At 38.9% G+C, this 19,991-nt stretch overlaps 1 non-coding gene across 1 annotated transcript; it reads left to right on the top strand.

The window, feature by feature from the left end:
* The first annotated feature begins 18,871 nt into the window (after nt 1-18,871).
* Nucleotides 18,872-18,979, top strand: LOC148545331 (small nucleolar RNA R71). Its single transcript, XR_015901051.1, has one exon. It is a non-coding gene; the product is annotated as a small nucleolar RNA R71 (small nucleolar RNA).
* Nucleotides 18,980-19,991: the final 1,012 nt, after the last annotated feature.

Here is a 19,991-nt window from a genome sequence, read left to right on the forward strand (position 1 = left end):
CTTCTCAAGGAATTGCAGGGAGGTATGTTCTTTATTATTGGTTATGAGTTTTGTAAATTAGGGGTTTTAGAAAGTAAGGAAGCAGTATGTTGAATGATAAGAAAAATAAAATAATAATAATAAAATAAACTCTTGGCAAGGTATTATAATGGGAAGTCCTATCCTGGTTATCCTTATCAACTGTAATGAGAATTGGATTTTTCTCCCACTTTGTTAACCTCTAACTATGAAGGTAAGTTAAGTGGATGAATTAATTTTTATTCCTCAGATCCTAGTCTTTCCTTGGGAAAAGTTAGAGTTATTGGAACTCGAATTAATTCTTGAAGAATTCCAATTTTTAGTCAACAATAAGTTTGATAACTCAAGTGTCTCCAATGACTCAACCAAAGCCAAAAGGGAAAAATTCAAATTATTTATATAATAAATAAAAGAAAGCAATCATAATTCTGAAATACCTCAATTAGCACTAATAAAGATATCAAATGTAACATGGAAGAGTTCATAAATTAAATTAGGAAAATAAATAAAAGGAACATTGCACCTGGGATTGAGAGTCACTCCTAAAACTAAGAGAAATCCTAAATCCTAAATCCTAAGAGAGAGGAGAGAACCTCTCTCTCTAAAAACTATATCTAAATCCTAAAAATGTGAATGTGAAAGCTTGTTTATGAATGGATGCATTCCCCCACTTTATAGCCTCCAATCTGTGCTTTTTGGGCCGAAAACTGGGTCAGAAACAGACCAGAAATCGCTGGTTGCGAAATTTGCCACGCTGGTTTTTCGTCACTGCGATGCATCCGCATGGAGCACGCGTTCGCGTAGCCTAGCTTCAGGGAAACTATGGCATATTATATATCAAATCGAAGCCCCGGATGTTAGCTTTCCAACGCAACTGAAACCGCATCGTTTGGACCTCTGTAGCTAAAGTTATAGCCGTTTGAGTGCGAAAAGGTCAGGCTGGACAGCTTAGCAATTTTTCCAACTTCTTGTATTCCTTCCACTTTTGCATGCTTCCTTTCCATCCTCTAAGCCATTCCTGCCCTGTAATCTCTGAAATCACTTAACACACATATCAAGACATCTAATGGTGATAAGGGAAAATTAATTGTTGGTAATTTAAAGGCTCGCGAAGCAAGTTTCCAATTATAGAATAAAATTAGGAAGGAAATATAAAACCATGCAAATATTATGAATAAGTGGGTAAAGAGTTGATAAAATCCACTCAATTGAGCACAAGATAAACCATAAAATAGTGGTTTATCATTGACCTTAATCCATAAGTTCTAACTAACTTACCAAACTAGTTGATAAAAGAATAGCTTTAATAGAAATAAGAATCAACTAACTTCCCAAGAATTACCACTAAATGTTGGACATTATGGCTCTAGTAATCCATAGACTCATTTTCCCCAAGTCAAGGGGTGGAAATTTACCCCGTTCTCCTTCTTGCTGCTCTCTATGCTTCAAGCCGGATGGACAAGCTCTCACATTACCCTTGAAGTACCTCAACATTCTCCGAAAATTACCCAATTGTGCTCTACACCATGCTTGAACTCCAAGTCTTGAATTGGCCTTCTTGAAGAACCTTGGATTCAATTGGCAACCAACATCCTTTCTTCCACCATTCACCAACCCAAGAAAGACCTTGAGTTGGTAGTCCGTCTCCAAGATAACATATTGGTGGGGGCCAATGAAGCTCATAGGTGAAATTGCCACCCAATCAATGTGCTCTTGGTTGTCCACTTCTTCCTCACCAACTTCTTCCTCCTCTTCCCCATCACTCACATCATAACAAGGAGGTTGTGAGAAGTCTACCTCCATGTCTTTCTCAAACTCAATGGGAAGATGCTTATTAGGATCACTAAGGGGATTGACCAATGATGTGGGCAGAAATTAGCGAATTAAAAATTGTAAAATATATACGTTGCAAGTATAGTTCTTAACTCGCCAAAAATTCGTCTTATCAATTTAGAAGGATGTCACAGAAAATAAAATTAAAATACTGGGAGTATGAGTCCCAGGTCGTCTCCCAACGAGTTGCAGGAAAGGGTGCTATTTTATTAATCAGAATGTTTTCAAAAATGTTTGATTGAATGGCAGAAAATTAAATTAGAGAATTTATATAAATTTAAATAAAAACCTTGACTGGGAGTTGATTACATGGAAGCCCTATTCTTGATAGAATACTCTCAAGATTAATTGACAATTGAGAATTATTACGTTTAGTTATCCTTTACTAAGTAAGGGGAGGTCAAACAAGTTGGAATGCAGTTCTATCCACAATTTCCAATCCACTCTTGGGAGGATTGGTGTTAGGAACTAGAGAGCAAGCCAACAATAAACTCAATTACAACCTTTCTCTTGAACATTCCGCTCAAGGGTTCCTTTCAATCAACTCCCCATCAACTTAGTGAACTACTCACTCATTGTAAATGTAAAATTCATAACATCAACGTAGGAATTAAAGAATGACATGATAAGTAATAATGAAAAGATTAATTAAAAGCAAAAGTAATTCTTATATTAATAAAAGCTAAAATAATCCAATTGTAAAATCAAATAAAATTAAGGAATATGGAAGAGTAAGAGACAAGTGAAGAGAACGAACTAGAATGTCGAAGTCTTGATGAGGCAAATAACTCTTCTCAATATTCCAATGCAAAAATCAATGAAAATAACCTATCCTAAAAACTATGAATATGTAGAGAGAAAACCTAGAGGAGGAGTAAAACTAGATCTAAAAACTAAAACTATGCAGAATGAATGTCGTTGGTGCGCAGAAATTGTGATTACACTTTAATTATGTAAAATTCATCGCTCTTTCTTTCCCTGGTAATGGCGCCAAAAACATGATGCCAATACCATAGTTCACAACTTCGCACAACTAACCAGCAAGTGCACTGGGTCGTCCAAGTAATACCTTACGTGAGTAAGGGTTGAATCCCACAGAGATTGTTGGTATGAAGCAAGCTATGGTCACCTTGTAAATCTCAGTCAGGCGGATATAAAATAGTAATGGGGTTTTCGAATATTATTAATAAAATAGGGAAAGAAATACTTATGTAAATTATTGGTGAGAATTTCAGATAAGCGAATAGAGATGCTTTCGTTCCTCTGAACCTCTGCTTTCTTGCTATCTTCATCAATCAATCTTACTCCTTTCCATGGCTGGCTTTATGTGATACATCACCACTGTCAATGGCTACTTTCGGTCTTCTCTCGGGAAAATGATCCAAATGCCCTGTCACGGCACGGCTAATCGTCTGGAGGCATCACCCTTGTCAATGGTTTCATCCTATCCTCTCAGTGAAAATGGTCAACGCACCCTGTCACGGCACGGCTATTCATCTGTCGGTTCTCGATCATGCTGGAATAGGATTTACTATCCTTTTGCGTCTGTCACTACGCCCGGCAATCATGAGTTTGAAGGTCGTCACAGTCATTCAATCATTGAATCCTACTTGGAATACCACAGACAAGGTGTAGACTTTCCGAATTCTCTTGAATGCCGCCATCATTCTAGCTTACACCACGAAGATTCCGATTAAGAGATCTAAGAGATACTCATTCAATCTAATGTAGAACGGAAGTGGTTGTCAGGCACGCGTTCATAGGGAATGATGATGATTGTCACGTTCATCACATTCAGGTGCGAATGAATACCTTGGAAGCGAAATAAGATGAATTGAATAGAAAACAGTAGTACTTTGCATTAATCTTTGAGGAACAGCAGAGCTCCACACCTTAATCTACGGAGTGCAGAAACTCTACCGTTGAAAATACATAAGTGATAATGGAGTTCATTGGTCTCGGCCCCAGAAGGGAACCGGAGTAACCAAGACTCTGAATACAATGATAAAAAGTCCTATTTATAATAAACTAACTACTAGGGTTTACAGAAGTAAGTAATTGATGCATAAATCCACTTCCGGGGCCCACTTGGTGTGTGCTTGGACTGAGCTTGAGTGTTGCACGTGTAGAGGTCCTTCTTGGAGTTGAACGCCAGCTTTTGTGCCAGTATGGGCGTTGAACTCCACTTTGCAGCTTGTTTCTGGCGCTGGACGCCAGAATTGGGCAGAGAGCTGGCGTTGAACGCCATTTTGCGTCATCTAAACTTGGGCAAAGTATGGACTATTATACATTGCTAGAAAGCCCTGGATGTCTACTTTCCAACGCAATTGAAAACGGGCCATTTCGAGTTCTGTAGCTCCAGAAATTCCACTTTGAGTACAGGGAGGTCAGAACCCAACAACATCAGCAGTCCTTCTTCAACCTATGAATCTGATTTTTGCTCAAGTCCCTCAATTTCAGCCAGAAAATACCTGAAATCACAGAAAAACACACAAACTCATAGTAAAGTCCAGAAATGTGAATTTAACATAAAAACTAATGAAAACATCCCTAAAAGTAACTAGATCCTACTAAAAACATACTAAAAACAATGCCAAAAAGCGTATAAATTATCCGCTCATCAAAACACCAAACTTAAATTGTTGCTTGTCCCCAAGCAACTGAAAATCAAATAGGATAAAAAGAAGAGAATATAATATAAATTCCAAACTATCAATGAAACATAGCTTCAATCATATGAGCGGGACTTATAGCTTTTTGCCTCTTGAATAGTTTTGGCATCTCACTTTATCCATTGAAGTTTAGAATGATTGGCATCTATAGGAACTCAGATTTCAGATAGTGTTATTGACTCTCCTAGTTCTGTATGATGATTCTTGAACACAGCTATTTTATGAGTCTTGGCCGTGGCCCTAAGCACTTTGTTTTCTAGTATTACCACCGGATACCTAAATGCCACAGACACATAATTGGGTGAACCTTTTCAGATTGTGACTCAGCTTTGCTAGAGTCCCCAATTAGAGGTGTCCAGGGTTCTTAAGCACACTCTTTTTTTGCTTTTGACCTTGACTTTAACCACTCAGTCTCAAGTTTTCACTTGACACCTACACGCCACAAGCACATGGTTAGGGACAGCTTGATTTAGCCGCTTAGACCAGGATTTTATTCCTTTAGGCCCTCCTATCCACTAATGCTCAAAGCCTTGGGATCCTTTTTATTTGCCCTTGCCTTTTGGTTTTAAGGGTTATTGGCTTTTTGCTCTTGCCTCTTGGTTTTAAGAGCTTTTGGCTTTTTCTGCTTGCTTTTTCTTTTTCTTTCTATATTTTTTTTTTCTGCAAGCTTTGTTCTTTGCTGCTTTTTCTTGCTTCAAGAATCATTTTTATGATTTTTCAGATTATCAAATAACATGTCTCCTTGTCATCATTCTTTCAAGAGCCAACATATTTAACATTCTTAAACAACAACTTCAAAAGACATATGCACTGTTCAAGCATTCATTCAGAAAATAAGAAGCATTGTCACCACATCAACATAATTAAGCTAAGTTCAAGGATAAATTCGAAACTCATGTACTTCTTGTTCTTTTGAATTAAAACATTTTTCATTTAAGAGAGGTGATGGATTCATAGAACATTCATAACTTCAAGACAAAGTTACTAACTACTAATGATCATGTAATGAAGACACAAACATAGATAAGCACTTAACATAGAAAATGAAAAACAGAGAAAGTAAGAACAAGGAATGAGTCCACCTTAGTGATGGTGGCGTTTCCTCCTTGAGGAACCAATGATGTCCTTGAGCTCTTCTATGTCTCTTCCTTGTCCTTGTTGCTCCTCCCTCATTGCTTTTTGATCTTCTCTTATTTCATGGAGGATGATGGAGTGCTCTTGATGTTCCACCCTTAGCTGTCCCATATTGGAACTCAATTCTCCTAGGGAGGTGTTGATTTGCTCCCAATAGTTTTGTGGAGGAAAATGCATTTGAGGCATCTATGGGATCTCATGGTGATGAGCTTCATACGCCTCTTGAGCTCCATGAACGGGCTCTCTTGCTTGCTCCATCTTTTTCTTAGTGATGGGCTTCTCTTCCTTAATAAGAATGTCTCCTTCTATGAAAGCTCCAGCTGAGTAACATAGATGGCAAATAAGATGAGGAAAAGCTAGCCTTGCCATGGGGGACGACTTTTCGGCTATTTTGTAGAGTTCATTAGAGATGACTTCATGAACTTCTATTTCCTCTCCAATCATGATGCTATGGATCATGATGGCCCGGTCTATAGTAACTTCAGACCGGTTGCTAGTAGGAATGATTGAGCATTGAATGAACTCCAACCATCCTCTGGCTACAGGCTTGAGGTCCAATCTTCTTAGTTGAACCGGCTTGCCTTTGGAGTCAATCTTCCATTGAGCTCCTTCCACACATATGTCCATAAGGACTTGGTCCAACCTTTGATTAAAGTTGACCCTTCTAGTGTTGGGGCGTTCATCTCCTTGCATCATGGGCAAGTTGAACGCCAACCTCACATTCTCCGGACTAAAATCTAAGTATTTCCCTCGAACCATTGTAACGTAGTTCTTTGGATCCGGGTTCTTACTTTGATCATGGTTCTTGGTGATCCATGCATTGGCATAGAACTCTTGAACCATTAGGATGCCGACTTGTTGGATGGGATTTGTTAGAACTTCCCAACCTCTTTTTTGAATTTCATGTCGGATCTCCGGATACTCATTTCTTTTGAGTTTGAAAGGGACCTCGGGGATCACCTTCTTCTTGGCCACAACATCATAGAAGTGGTCTTGATGGGCTATGGAGATGAACCTTTCCATCTCCCATGACTCGGAGGTGGAAGCTTTTGTCTTCCCTTTCCCCTTTCTAGAGGATTCTCCGGTCTTAGGTGCCATCAATGGTAATGGAAAAACAAAAAGCTTATGCTTTTACCACACCAAACTTAGGATATTGCTCGCCCTCGAGCAATAAAAGAAAGAATAGAGGAAGAAGAAGAAGAAAATATGGAGAAGAGGGGTGAAGTGTGTTTCGGCCAAGTAGAGAGGAGAGTGTTGTGTTGTGTGAAAATGAGGAAGAATGGAGGGCTATATATAGGGGAGGGAGGGGAGTTAAGGTTCGGCCATTTAGGGTGGGTTTGGGTGGGAAATTGGTTTTGAATTTTGAAGGTAGGTGGAGTTTATGAGGTAGGTTTATGGGGAAGAGTGGATGGGTGTGAGTGGTGAAGAGGTGATGGGAAAGAGAGATTGAGGTGATTGGTGAAGGGTTTTTTGGGGAAGGGTGTTTATGGGATTGTGTGAAAGAGAGGTGAGAAGAAGTGAGTGGAGGTAGGTGGAGATCCTGTGGGGTCCACAGATCCTGAGATGATCCTGTGGGGTCCACAGATCCTGAGATGATCCTGTGGGGTCTATAGATCCTGAGGTGTTCAAGGATTTACAACCTTGCACCAAATTAGGCATGTAAAATGCCCTTGCACACAACTCTGGGCGTTTAGCGCCAGGTTGGTGCCCATTTTGGGCGTTGAACGCCCATTTACTGGCCATTTCTGGCGTTGAACGCCAGAACCATGCTTATTCTGGGTGTTCAGCGCACAGATACTGCCCATTTTGGGTGTTCAGCGCCAGAACCATGCTCTGTTCTGGCGTTGAACGCCAGACAGATGCTTCCTCCAGGGTGTGATTTTTCTTCTGCTGTTTTTGATTCTGTTTTTAATTTTTTTTGTTTATTTTGTGACTCCACATGATCATGAACCTATAAAGACATATAACTAAGAAAAATATGGTTAGATAAATAAAAATTGGGTTGCCTCCCAACAAGCGCTTCTTTAATGTCAATAGCTTGACAGTGGGCTCTCATGGAGCCTCACAGATGTTCAGAGTATTGTTGAGACTCTCCAACACCAAACTTAGAGTTTGGATATGGGAGTTCAACACCAAACTTAGAGTTTGGTTGTGGCCTCCCAACACCAAACTTAGAGTTTGACTGTGGGGGCTTTGTTTGACTCTGCTTTGAGAGAAGCTTTTTATGCTTCCTCTCCATGGATGCAGAGAGAGATCCTTGAGTTGTAAACACAAGGTTGTCCTCATTCAATTGAAGGATTAATTCTCCTCTGTCCACATCAATCACAGCTCTTGCTGTGGCTAGGAAAGGTCTTCCTAGGATGATGGATTCATCCTCTTCCTTTCCAGTATCCAGGACTATGAAATCAGCAGGGATGTAAAGGCCTTCAACCTTTACTAACACGTCCTCTACTTGAACATAAGCCTATTTTCTTGAATTATCTGCAATCTCTAATGAGATTCTAGCAGCTTGCACCCCATAGATTCCCAGTTTCTCTATTACAGAGAGGGGCATGAGGTTTATCCCTGAACCAAGGTCACACAGAGCCTTAAAGATCATGGTGCCTATGGTACAAGGTATTATGAACTTTCCAGGATCCTGTCTCTTCTGAGGCAATGTCAGTTGATCCAGACCACTTAGTTCATTGGTGAACAAGGGAGGTTTGATGACAAGTCATCTTAGCTTAGTTTCACTAGTCTTTTTCTTTTGTTTTCAAATGAATTATGCACTTTCTTGAGCCATAAGCAAGCCAATTAGGTAGATTTTCATGCTTCCTTTGATTTAATCAACCATAGATGAATTAATGCAATTTCATGAGGTTTTATGCTATAATGGTTACATATTATGAAAGAATGAATATCTCATGATTTTGAGCATAGCTTTGATGTGTTTGGTTGATTAATGATAGGTGAAGAAAGCTTGGAGAAAGGTTGAAGCAAGAAGGAATGGCTAGGAGGAAGAGAGGACAAAAAGTTTGAGCAAAAGTTTGCCTCAAACTTTAGCTCAAACTTTTGGAATAAGTGAAAACGAACCAGGGAGCAAAAAGCTTGACCAAAAGTTTGCCTCAAACTTTTGCGCAAACTTTTGGGCAAAAAGCTTGAGAAAAAGTTTGCCTCAAACTTTTTGGCAAACTTTTGGGAGAAAAGCTTGAGCCAACGTTTGCCTCAAACTTTTTGGCAAACGTTGGCACCACAAATCAACACCCTGGAGAGCAAAAGTTTGCGCCAACGTTTGCCTCAAACTTTTTGGCAAACGTTGGCGCCATGAACAACACACCCTGGAGAGCAAAAGCTTGCGCCAACGTTTGCCTCAAACTTTTCGACAAACGTTGGCGCCATGAGTGTGCAAGGGGGAGCCAACGTTTGAGCAAAAGTTTGACCCCAAACTTTGGCTCAAACGTTGGTAGTAGCAAGGATGGGGTGGCTGATATGAAAAGTTTGAGTAAAAGTTTGCCTCAAACTTTTACTCAAACTTTTACTCAAGCTTTCATGATTCCAAACCCGGTTCACTTCGGTTCTTCTCCAAACTCCAAGAGCAATCAACCAAGGCCTCTATCAACCCAATTCCATCAAGAGCAAAGGCCCAATTGAAGGCTTGAAGACCAATTGAAGAAAGTGTATAAATAGCATAGGATTTAAGTTTTTCGGGGGAGTTTTTTTCCGGTTTGGATTGAGTGCACTTAGTAGAGAGCTCAACTTTACATTTAGCATTGTTGTTTTAATTCAAGAGAATTTGGGGAGGAGAATTGATCTCTCTTCTTCCTTGTTCTTGCTTGAATACTCTTTACTTTTCTTGCTTCGGATCTTGGGTGGAGAATTGAAGAAATTCTATTTCAATCTCACTTTGGGATCTTGTTTAATCTTCCGCATCTTTTAATTTCAGTTTCTGTTAATTGCTTTTTCTTCTACTTTCTCTGCAATTTACATTTCTTCATTTCCTTTGCAATTGTTCTTGCTGGATCTAGGAAGGCATTGAGATCTAGACTCGGTTATCTAGTCTCTTGAGTCCTGAGATCTGGATTTCACATTTCCAATTCTCTGTTTAACACTTTTCAAGCCCATTTACAATTCTGTTTTAGATCCGATTCAATTCAAGTCATTTTCTACTCTTCTGATTGTTGAATTTTACTTTTCATTGTTTAATTTCTGCAAATCCAATTCCCAATTCCCTTTACAGTTCAAGCCATTTACATTTCTTGCACTTTAAGATTCCGCAATTTACATTTCTTGTGTTCTAAGTTTCTGCCATTTAATTTCTTGCTCTTTAAGATTCAGCACTCTAATTCCTGTTCTCTTTAATTTCATGCAAATTTCCCATTCCCTTTACTTTCCGTGCAATTTAAATTTTGTTGATCACAAATCTCTCAACCAAATCATGATTCGCTTGACTAAATCAACCACTAAACTAAAATTGCTCAATCCTTCAATCCCTGTGGGATCGACCTCACTCCCGTGAGTTATTATTACTTGATGCGACCCGGTGCACTTGCCGGTGAGTTTTGTGTCGAATCGTTTTCCGCACATCAAGGTTCATCTTCCCAAGTCTCAATACCAAATAATTTGGCATTCAGCTTCATGATTGCACCAAGAAACTTGGCAGTTTACTCTTCAGTGACATCCTCATTCTCTTCAGAAGAGGAATACTCATTAGAGCTCATGAAGGGCATAAGGAGGTTCAATGGAATCTCTATGGTCTCTAGATGAGCCTCAGAGTCCTTTGGTTCCTCAGAGGGAAGCTCCTTATTGGTCACTAGACGTCCCAGGAGGTCTTCCTCCTTGGGATTCACGTCCTCCTCTCCTTCTTTGGGTTCGGCCATGGTGCTTATGTCAATGGCCTTGCACTCTCCTTTTCGATTCTCTTCTGTATTGCTTGGGAGAGTACTTGGAGGGATTTCAGTGATCCTTTTACTCAGCTGGCCCACTTGTGCTTCTAAATTTCTAATGGAAGACCTTGTTTCATTCATGAAACTTGCAGTGGCCTTGGATAGATCAGAGACTAAGTTTGCTAAATTAAAAGTATTTTTTTCAGAGTTCTCTGTCTGTTGCTGAGTGGATGATGGAAAGGGTTTATCATTATTAAACCTGTTTCTTCCACCATTATTAAAGCCTTGTTGAGGCTTTTGATCCTTCCATGAGAAATTTGGATGATTTTTCCATGATGAGTTATAGGTGTTTCCATAAGGTTCACCTAAGTAATTCACCTCTGCTATTGCAGGGTTCTCAGGATCATAAGCTTGTTCTTCAGGAGAAGCCTCTTGAGTACTGTTGGATGCAGCTTGCATTCCATTCAGACTCTGAGAAATCATATTGACTTGCTGAGTCAATATTTTGTTCTGAGCCAATATGGCATTCAGAGTATCAACTTCAAGAACTCCCTTCTTCATAGGTGATGAGTATTTTGGTGAAAATAAATTTCTCCCAAAACACACAAATCTAACCGGCAAGTGCACCGGGTCGCATCAAGTAATAATAACTCACGGGAGTGAGGTCGATCCCACAGGGATTGATGGATCAAGCAATTTTAGTGGGTGATTGGTTTAGTCAAGCTGACATTTAGTGAATTGTGTGAAGTTGAGCAACAGAATGTAAAAATTGCAGGGAAATTAAAGTTGCAGAATGTAAATGGGCAGAAGCTTAAAGAGCAAGAAATGTAAATTGCAGAAACTTAAATTGCATGAAATGTAAAGGGGAGAGGGTGCTGGAAATTAAAGAGAGCAATAGATCAAAGCGTAGAGGAAATTTAACTTGCAGGAAAGAAAAGTGTAGCAAAGACTTGTAGAAACTGAGATTTCAGAAAACTGAATTCAATATTAGAAAATGACAATTGCAGAAAATTAAAAGTGTATCAAAGGAGATTTTCTATTCTACTCTACTCCTAATGCTCTAGCAGAGCCAGCCTCCTCACAAATATGAAAATGATGCCTTATATAGGCTTTACAAAATGGAAATGAAAATGAAATTAAAAACAAATTACAATTAAATGAAATTCCTATTTTATCTATTTCTTGTGCCTTTGAGTGATGATCATGGGCCTTTGCTCTTGGTGGAATTGGGTTGAAAGAGGCCTTGGTTGATTGCTCTTGGAGTTTGAAGAGGAACCGAATTGAACCGGGTTGAGTTTGCAAAAGTTGGTGCAAAAGTTAGAGCAAAAGTTAGGGGTCTAACTTTTGGTCTAACTTTTCATATCAGCCCACAAAATTTGCTGCTATCCACGTTGGGGAAAAAAGTTAGGGGTCTAACTTTTGCTCCAACGTTGGCCTCCCTTATGCACATTTATGGCGCCAACTTTGTCCTCTTGTCATGTTGTCAATTTTATGCCCAATATAGACTATCATATATGGTTGGAAAGCTCTGAATGTCAGCTTTCTAACCCACTTAGAATCATTTCAATTGGACATCTACAACTCAAGTTATGATCATTTGAAGAGGGCATAGTCGCTGGCTTTGGTGTGCAGCGTTTGAGGTAATGTTTGCCTCAAACGTTGGCGAAAACGCCAGTTCTGGAGGCTCAAACGTATTGTCCACCCCATACTATTATACATTGTTGGAAAGCCCTGAATGTCTAATTTCCAATGCCTTTGGAAGCACATCAATTGGAGCTCTACAGCTCGAGTTATACTCCATCGAAGGTGCAGAGGTCAAGTGGCCTCACTGCAGGTTGCCACCATGTTCATTTATGCACATTGCGGGGCAGTTTTCTCCCTCAATTTTAGTGTCCACCATGCAGTGCCATATATTCTTAGAAAGCTCTTGATTCCTACTTTCCAATGCTTCTTGAATCACCTCATTTGGAGCTCTGTAGCTCAAGTTATTCTTGTTGGAAGTATACCCCTTCAAGCTGTTGTGGTGTGTGGCGCCAACGTTAGCCTTAAAGTTAGGGGGCTAACGTTGGCGCAAACTTTTGCTCCTCCCCTTGTGAATTTCATGTGCCAACGTTAGCCACCAAGTTAGGGGGCTAACGTTGGCGCAAACTTTTGGTGCCCAGGGAGGTTCTCTTCATGCCAACGTTAGCCTCAAAGTTAGGGGGCTAACGTTGGCGCAAACTTTTGGTGCCCAGGGGTGAATTTCATGTGCCAACGTTAGCCTCCAAGTTAGGGGTCTAACGTTGGGGCTAACTTTTCAACCAAAAGTTTGTGCAAAAGTTTGATGCTAACTTTAGGTCCAACTTTTTGCTTCCTGGTTCATTTTCATTTATTCCATTGTCTTCTCTTTACTCCTAGCTATTCCTCTTGCTTCAACTCTTCTCCAAGCTTTCTTCACCTATCATTAATCAACCAAACACATCAAAGCTATGCTCATAATCATGAGATATTCATTCTTTCATAATATGTGACAATTTTAGCATAAAACCTCATGAAATAGCATGAATTCATACATGGTTGATTAAATCAAAGGAAGCATGAAAATCTACCCAATTGGCTTGCTTATGGCTCAAGAAGGTGCATAAAACCTACTGAAAACAAAGGAAAAAGCATAGAAAAACATGACATGGTAACATGTCATCACAACACCAAACTTAAACCTTGCTTGTCCCTAAGCAAGAAAAGAATCATGCAATAAAAATTGACAATCCAAGGCAAGAAGAATAGCAACTCAATGTTCATGGTAAGCTAGTTTTCTAAGCATGCTACAATCACAAAAGAAATGTAAATGATTGATGCTTACATCTAGCTCAATTTATGAAATCTTTTTCTTGTATTTCTTCCTTGAAACAAGCTTTTGATTTTCTTATTAGCTTCTCCTTTTGGGTGCTTTGCCCCATGAGTTGATAACAAAGCTACGACTTCTAAATGCTTTGTTTTCAAGTATTACCACTTGATACATAAGCACCACAAGCATTTGATTAGAGGACTTCATTAAGCTCATTTTTCTTTTCTTTTCTTGACTCTCTAATCATTGATGCTCAGAGCCTTGAGCTTTGAGGGAGTGCTTTTGCACTTTGAGCCTAACCTTGACTTCTAAGTGTTTTGTTTTCAAGCATTTGGCTTGATACATAAACACCACAAGCACTTAACAAATAAATTGCCATTGGTACTCAGAGCCTTCAGCTTTCTCATTCTTTCCCTTTTTCTTTTCTTGCTCTATTTTGCTTTTTCTTTCAAGGTTTTCATGATTTTCAAAAGATTTCACAAAATGTACTAGATGAAAACTTCAATTAAATAAAATCCAATGCAATTGAGCAACAATTAATCATACTAGCTTTCCAATACTTGTATGCACATGCTAAACTCTTCTTTAGTTCCTTGTTTGTTTATGATCATGATGCTTTACTGCTTTTGAATTCACAAAACTCAAGTTGGTAATCACAATGGCACAACACCATGTTGCAATTTAGAAATCAACCGATGCCTTTTCATACACACATGCATAGAGAAGGTAAAGACAATCATGCAGTTTATAGTGCTTGAAACAAATGAGAGGAAAAGGAACTTTACAACCTTGTAGTTCATCTTCTCTATTGTTGTCATTTTCCTCTCATTCTCCTCCTTCCCATACCAAACTCAGAATGCTTGCTCATCCTCAAGCAACTATTAGAACCGTGGCTATGGGGCTAAGATGGATCATGAATGTCTTACACAAGGAATGTTAGTAGTACATGTGTTTCAAGCAAGCAAAATTAAAGATAATAATCAAGGCACAAGAGACAGAGACATTGTGATTGCAAACTTAAGAAGGTGAGCATAATACTTTGCATAAAGAATAAGTGGCACACCAAACTTAGTGTGACACTTTCGCTTGGAATCAATGCAAGTATCCAGTAAAGATTTGAAGCAAATTGTGTTTCATAGCAACACCAAACTTAGAATGCAATCCTATGTCCATTTATTTGAATTAAAACCAAGCAAATGAAACTGTTCTTTATTAAATACAATCACTGAGCCAAGAATCTGTCATTAATAAAGCTCTCTTGGTGATGTATTAATAAACACAGCAAATAAGCAAACTAAAATGGAAGCATTAAAAACAAAGAATTAACTAAAGTAAACAGAATAACAAAATATCAAACCAAAAGAAAATTAACACTGCAAAGACATTATGGTTATGCAGACAAGTGGTGTTGCTGAACGATTTGCATAGAAAAATAGGTGGCACACCAAACTTAGAATCTTGGTGTGTCGCTTTTCATTTTTTATTTGATGCAATCATCCAAAAAGATTGAAAACAATTTCTTGCAAGGCAACACCAAACTTAGAATGTAACCATATGCCAATTTATTGAATTTTAAACAAAGCAAGGAGAAAAAAATATACCTACTGTCTACCTGTTCCTTACTTTCTTCCTCTTCTTCCAATTTGTTAAGAGGAATGACTTCAAGAGAGGAGAAGATTCAGCTATTACCCCCTGTCTTGGTTTCCTCTCAGCAAGCTTTTTGTTGTACATGGCTTGATTGAGCTTGCCTGCTATTGGTCCAGGGGTTGGATTGCTTGTGGTTGACCTCCTCTTGAATGTTGTCCTTGGTAGTTTGGTCGCAATCCTCTTTTCGGTGCTTTTGTCAATTGCCTTCACTTCTTTGAATCCAAGTCTTGGTGGTTGTGTGATTGTTGGAGTTTTGTCTTCATCAAGAGTCTCTTGCAATGGTGGTTCTGTGAATTTTTCCTTCATGTACTTCTTTGCCTCACTTGAGTTTGGAATGACTTCTTCACTTTCTTGCTCCTCCACTTCCTCTTTTACACACAACATTTGTTTCAATCGCTCTATCATGGGGGAGGTTTGTCGATCTTCCCAACATTTCTTCATCTCCTCGTCATACCTTTCAATCATGGATTCAGATGTTGAGGCATTTTGGTCCAGGGAGGTTTGTGAGAGTTGTGAGTTTTCATGTTCTCTTGTCATCTCAAGTGAAGTTTCAGGTTCAACCACCTCATTCTTCATTGAAAGTTCACTTGATGCAGTGGCCTCCTTATCTTGCTTTTCCACTTTCTCCTTCATATCCATCAATTGGCCTTCATTTTTCTTGCTCAGTGGTTCTAAGTGTTTCCTTATTTTCTCTAAATCTTCATTCATATTTTTTAAGAGACTTTCTTCCCTTTTCCAGGCTTGTTGTTGTTCCTTCATGAATTGTTCTTGTCTTTTCAACAATTCTCTGGATTTTTGAAGTGGATCTTCATTTTGCTCTTCCACCTCCTCCTTTTTTGCAATTTCACTTAACACAGGGACCTTGCATTCTTGTTTTTCCATTTTCTCCTTCCTTGCATTCAACAATTGGCCTGCCATCACTTCCATGTTTTTGAATGAATTCTCTTGCTCGTTCCAAGATCTTTGCACCTCCCTCTCATATTTTTCAAACATGATCTCTAGCTTTGAGAGGCCTAGGTTCGTGGAAGTTTGTGTTGAGGCATATTTAGGTGATGAAGAATTTTCAAATGTAGAAGTGGGAGGTGAGGTTGGACAATCTCTCATGTGAGTTGACTGCTCAGAATTTGCAGTTTCTTGGTAATACTCCCAGCCACCAGTGGAATAATGACTTGAATCATTTTGTGGTGGAGGGAAATGTCCAATATGATTTTCTTTCTCATCTTGTGGTTCTGAAGCATGGCTCCATGAATTGGAGAGCCCAGAATTTGAAGTTTCTTGGTGATATTCCCATCCATCATTAGAAATTGGTGATGGTGGGTGATATCCCATAGAATTTGTTTGATCATAAGATGAGTTGAACTCCATTTGAGTTTTGTAAAACACACAACCAAGGAAAATTGAAATTACTCATATCAGAGATGAGAATTTCTTAGTGAGGCAAAAACTCAAACACCTTGGTTTCACTTTGAAACAGAAAACAAAAATAAAGAAAATGCTTGATCTAGACTTCTCACCCACTTAATCATTGTTGATCTAATCAATTCCCGGCAACGGCGCCAAAAACTTGATGAGTATTTTGGTGAAAAATAAATTTCTCCCAAAATACACAAATCTAACCGGCAAGTGCACCAGGTCGCATCAAGTAATAATAACTCACGGGAGTGAGGTCGAACCCACAGGGATTGATGGATCAAGCAATTTTAGTGGGTGATTAGTTTAGTCAAGCTGACATTTAGTGAATTGTGTGAAGTTGAGCAACAGAATGTAAAAATTGCAGGGAAATTAAAGTTGCAGAATGTAAATGGGCAGAAGCTTAAAGAGCAAGAAATGTAAATTGCAGAAACTTAAATTGCATGAAATGTAAAGGGGAAAGGGTGCTGGAAATTAAAGAGAGCAATAGATCAAAGCGTAGAGGAAATTTAACTTGCAGGAAAGAAAAGTGTAGCAAAGACTTGTAGAAACTGAGATTTCAGAAAACTGAATTCAATATTAGAAAATGACAATTGCAGAAAATTAAAAGTGTATCAAAGGAGACTTTCTATTCTACTTTACTCCTAATGCTCTAGCAGAGCCAGCCTCCTCACAAATATGAAAATGATGCCTTATATAGGCTTTACAAAATAGAAATGAAAATGAAATTAAAAACAAATTACAATTAAATGAAATTCCTATTTTATCTATTTCTTGTGCCTTTGAGTGATGATCATGGGCCTTTGCTCTTGGTGGAATTGGGTTGAAAGAGGCCTTGGTTGATTGCTCTTGGAGTTTGAAGAGGAACCGAATTGAACCGGGTTGAGTTTGCAAAAGTTGGTGCAAAAGTTAGAGCAAAAGTTAGGGGTCTAACTTTTGGTCTAACTTTTCATATCAGCCCACAAAATTTGCTGCTATCCACGTTGGGGCAAAAGTTAGGGGTCTAACTTTTGCTCCAACGTTGGCCTCCCTTATGCACATTTATGGCGCCAACTTTGTCCTCTTGTCATGTTGTCAATTTTATGCCCAATATAGACTATCATATATGGTTGGAAACCTCTGAATGTCAGCTTTCTAACCCACTTGGAATCATTTCAATTGGACATCTACAACTCAAGTTATGATCATTTGAAGAGGGCATAGTCGCTGGCTTTGGTGTGCAGCGTTTGAGGTAACGTTTGCCTCAAACGTTGGCGAAAACGCCAGTTCTGGAGGCTCAAACGTATTGTCCACCCCATACTATTATACATTGCTGGAAAGCCCTGAATGTCTACTTTCTAATGCCCTTGGAAGCACATCAATTGGAGCTCTACAGCTCGAGTTATACTCCATGGAAGGTGCAGAGGTCAAGTGGCCTCACTGCAGGTTGCCACCATGTTCATTTATGCACATTGCGGGGCAGTTTTCTCCCTCAATTTTAGTGTCCACCATGCAGTGCCATATATGCTTGGAAAGCTCTTGATTCCTACTTTCCAATGCTTCTTGAATCACCTCATTTGGAGCTCTGTAGCTCAAGTTATTCTTGTTGGAAGTATACCCCTTCAAGCTGTTGTGGTGTGTGGCGCCAACGTTAGCCTTAAAGTTAGGGGGCTAACGTTGGCGCAAACTTTTGCTCCTCCCCTTGTGAATTTCATGTGCCAACGTTAGCCACCAAGTTAGGGGGCTAACGTTGGCGCAAACTTTTGGTGCCCAGGGAGGTTCTCTTCATGCCAACGTTAGCCTCAAAGTTAGGGGGCTAACGTTGGCGCAAACTTTTGGTGCCCAGGGGTGAATTTCATGTGCCAACGTTAGCCTCCAAGTTAGGGGTCTAACGTTGGGGCTAACTTTTCAACCAAAAGTTTGTGCAAAAGTTTGATGCTAACTTTAGGTCCAACTTTTTGCTTCCTGGTTCATTTTCATTTATTCCATTGTCTTTTCTTTACTCCTAGCTATTCCTTCTTGCTTCAACTCTTCTCCAAGCTTTCTTCACCTATCATTAATCAACCAAACACATCAAAGCTATGCTCATAATCATGAGATATTCATTCTTTCATAATATGTGACAATTTTAGCATAAAACCTCATGAAATAGCATGAATTCATACATGGTTGATTAAATCAAAGGAAGCATGAAAATCTACCCAATTGGCTTGCTTATGGCTCAAGAAGGTGCATAAAACCTACTGAAAACAATGGAAAAAGCATAGAAAAACATGACATGGTAACATGTCATCAATAGGCGTCCCATTACTCACAGGATTCCTCTCAGAAGTGTACATGAACTGGTTATTAGCAACCATGTCAATGAGTTCTTGAGCATCTGCAGGCATTTTCTTTAGGTGAATGGATCCACCTGTAGAAGTATCCAATGACATCTTTGATAGCTCAGATAAACCATCATAGAATATATCCAGGATGGTCCATTCTGAAAGCATGTCAGAAGGACACTTTTTGGTCAACTATTTGTATCTTTCCCAAGCTTCATAGAGGGATTCACCATCTTTTTATTTGAAGGTTTGAACATCCACTCTAAGCTTGCTCAGCTTTTTAGGAGGAAAGAACTTGGCTAAGAAAGCCATGACCAGCTTATCCCAAGAGTTCAGGCTGTCTTTAGGTTGAGAGTCCAACCACACTCTAGCTCTGTTTCTTACAGCAAAAGGGAAAAGCATGAGCCTGTAGACTTCAGGATCTACTCCATTAGTCTTAACAGTATCACATATCTGCAAGAATTTAGTTAAGAACTGAAAAGGATCTTCAGATGGAAGTCCATAAAACTTGCAGTTCTGCTGTATCAGAGAAACTAATTGAGGTTTCAGCTCAAAGTTGTTTGCTCCAATGGCAGGAATGGAGATGCTTCTACCATGTAAATTGGAATTAGGTGCAGTAAAGTCACCAAGCATTCTCCTTGCATTATTATTATTTTTGGCTGCCATCTCCTCTTCCTGTTCGAAAATTTCTGAAAGGTTATCTCTGGATTGTTGTATTTTAGCTTCTCTTAGTTTCCTTTTCAGAGTCCTTTCAGGTTCTGGATCTGCTTCCACAAGAATGTTCTTGTCCTTGCTCCTACTCATATGACAAAGAAGAGGGCACAGAAAAATAATAATAATAGGGATCTTTTTTACCACAGTATAGAGGTTCCCTTATGTGAGTAGAAGAAAAGAAGAAGAAATTCGAACACAGATAGAAGAGGGGGTTCGAATTTGGTGAGTGATGTGAGGAAGAGATGTTAGTAGATGAATAAATAGATAGAATAAGATGAGAGAGAGAGAGGATTTTCGAAAATAATTTTTTTGAAAAAGAGTTAGTTGATTTTTGAAAATAGTTTTTGAAAAAAATATTAGTAATTTTCGAAAATTAAGATTTAAAAATTGGAATAATTAGTTAATTAAAAAGAAATTTTGAAAAAAGGGGGGAGATATTTTTGAAAATTAGAGAGAGCGAGTTAGTTAGGTAGTTTTGAAAAAGATAAGAAACAAACAAAAAGTTAGTTAGTTAGTTGAAACAAATTTTGAAAAGATAAGGAGTTAGGAAGTTAGAGAAGATATTTTG

The sequence above is a fragment of the Arachis ipaensis genome, chromosome B9, assembly GCF_059453495.1.
Source record: "Arachis ipaensis isolate K30076 ecotype BB chromosome B9, ASM5945349v1, whole genome shotgun sequence".
Classification (NCBI taxonomy): Eukaryota; Viridiplantae; Streptophyta; class Magnoliopsida; order Fabales; family Fabaceae; genus Arachis; species Arachis ipaensis.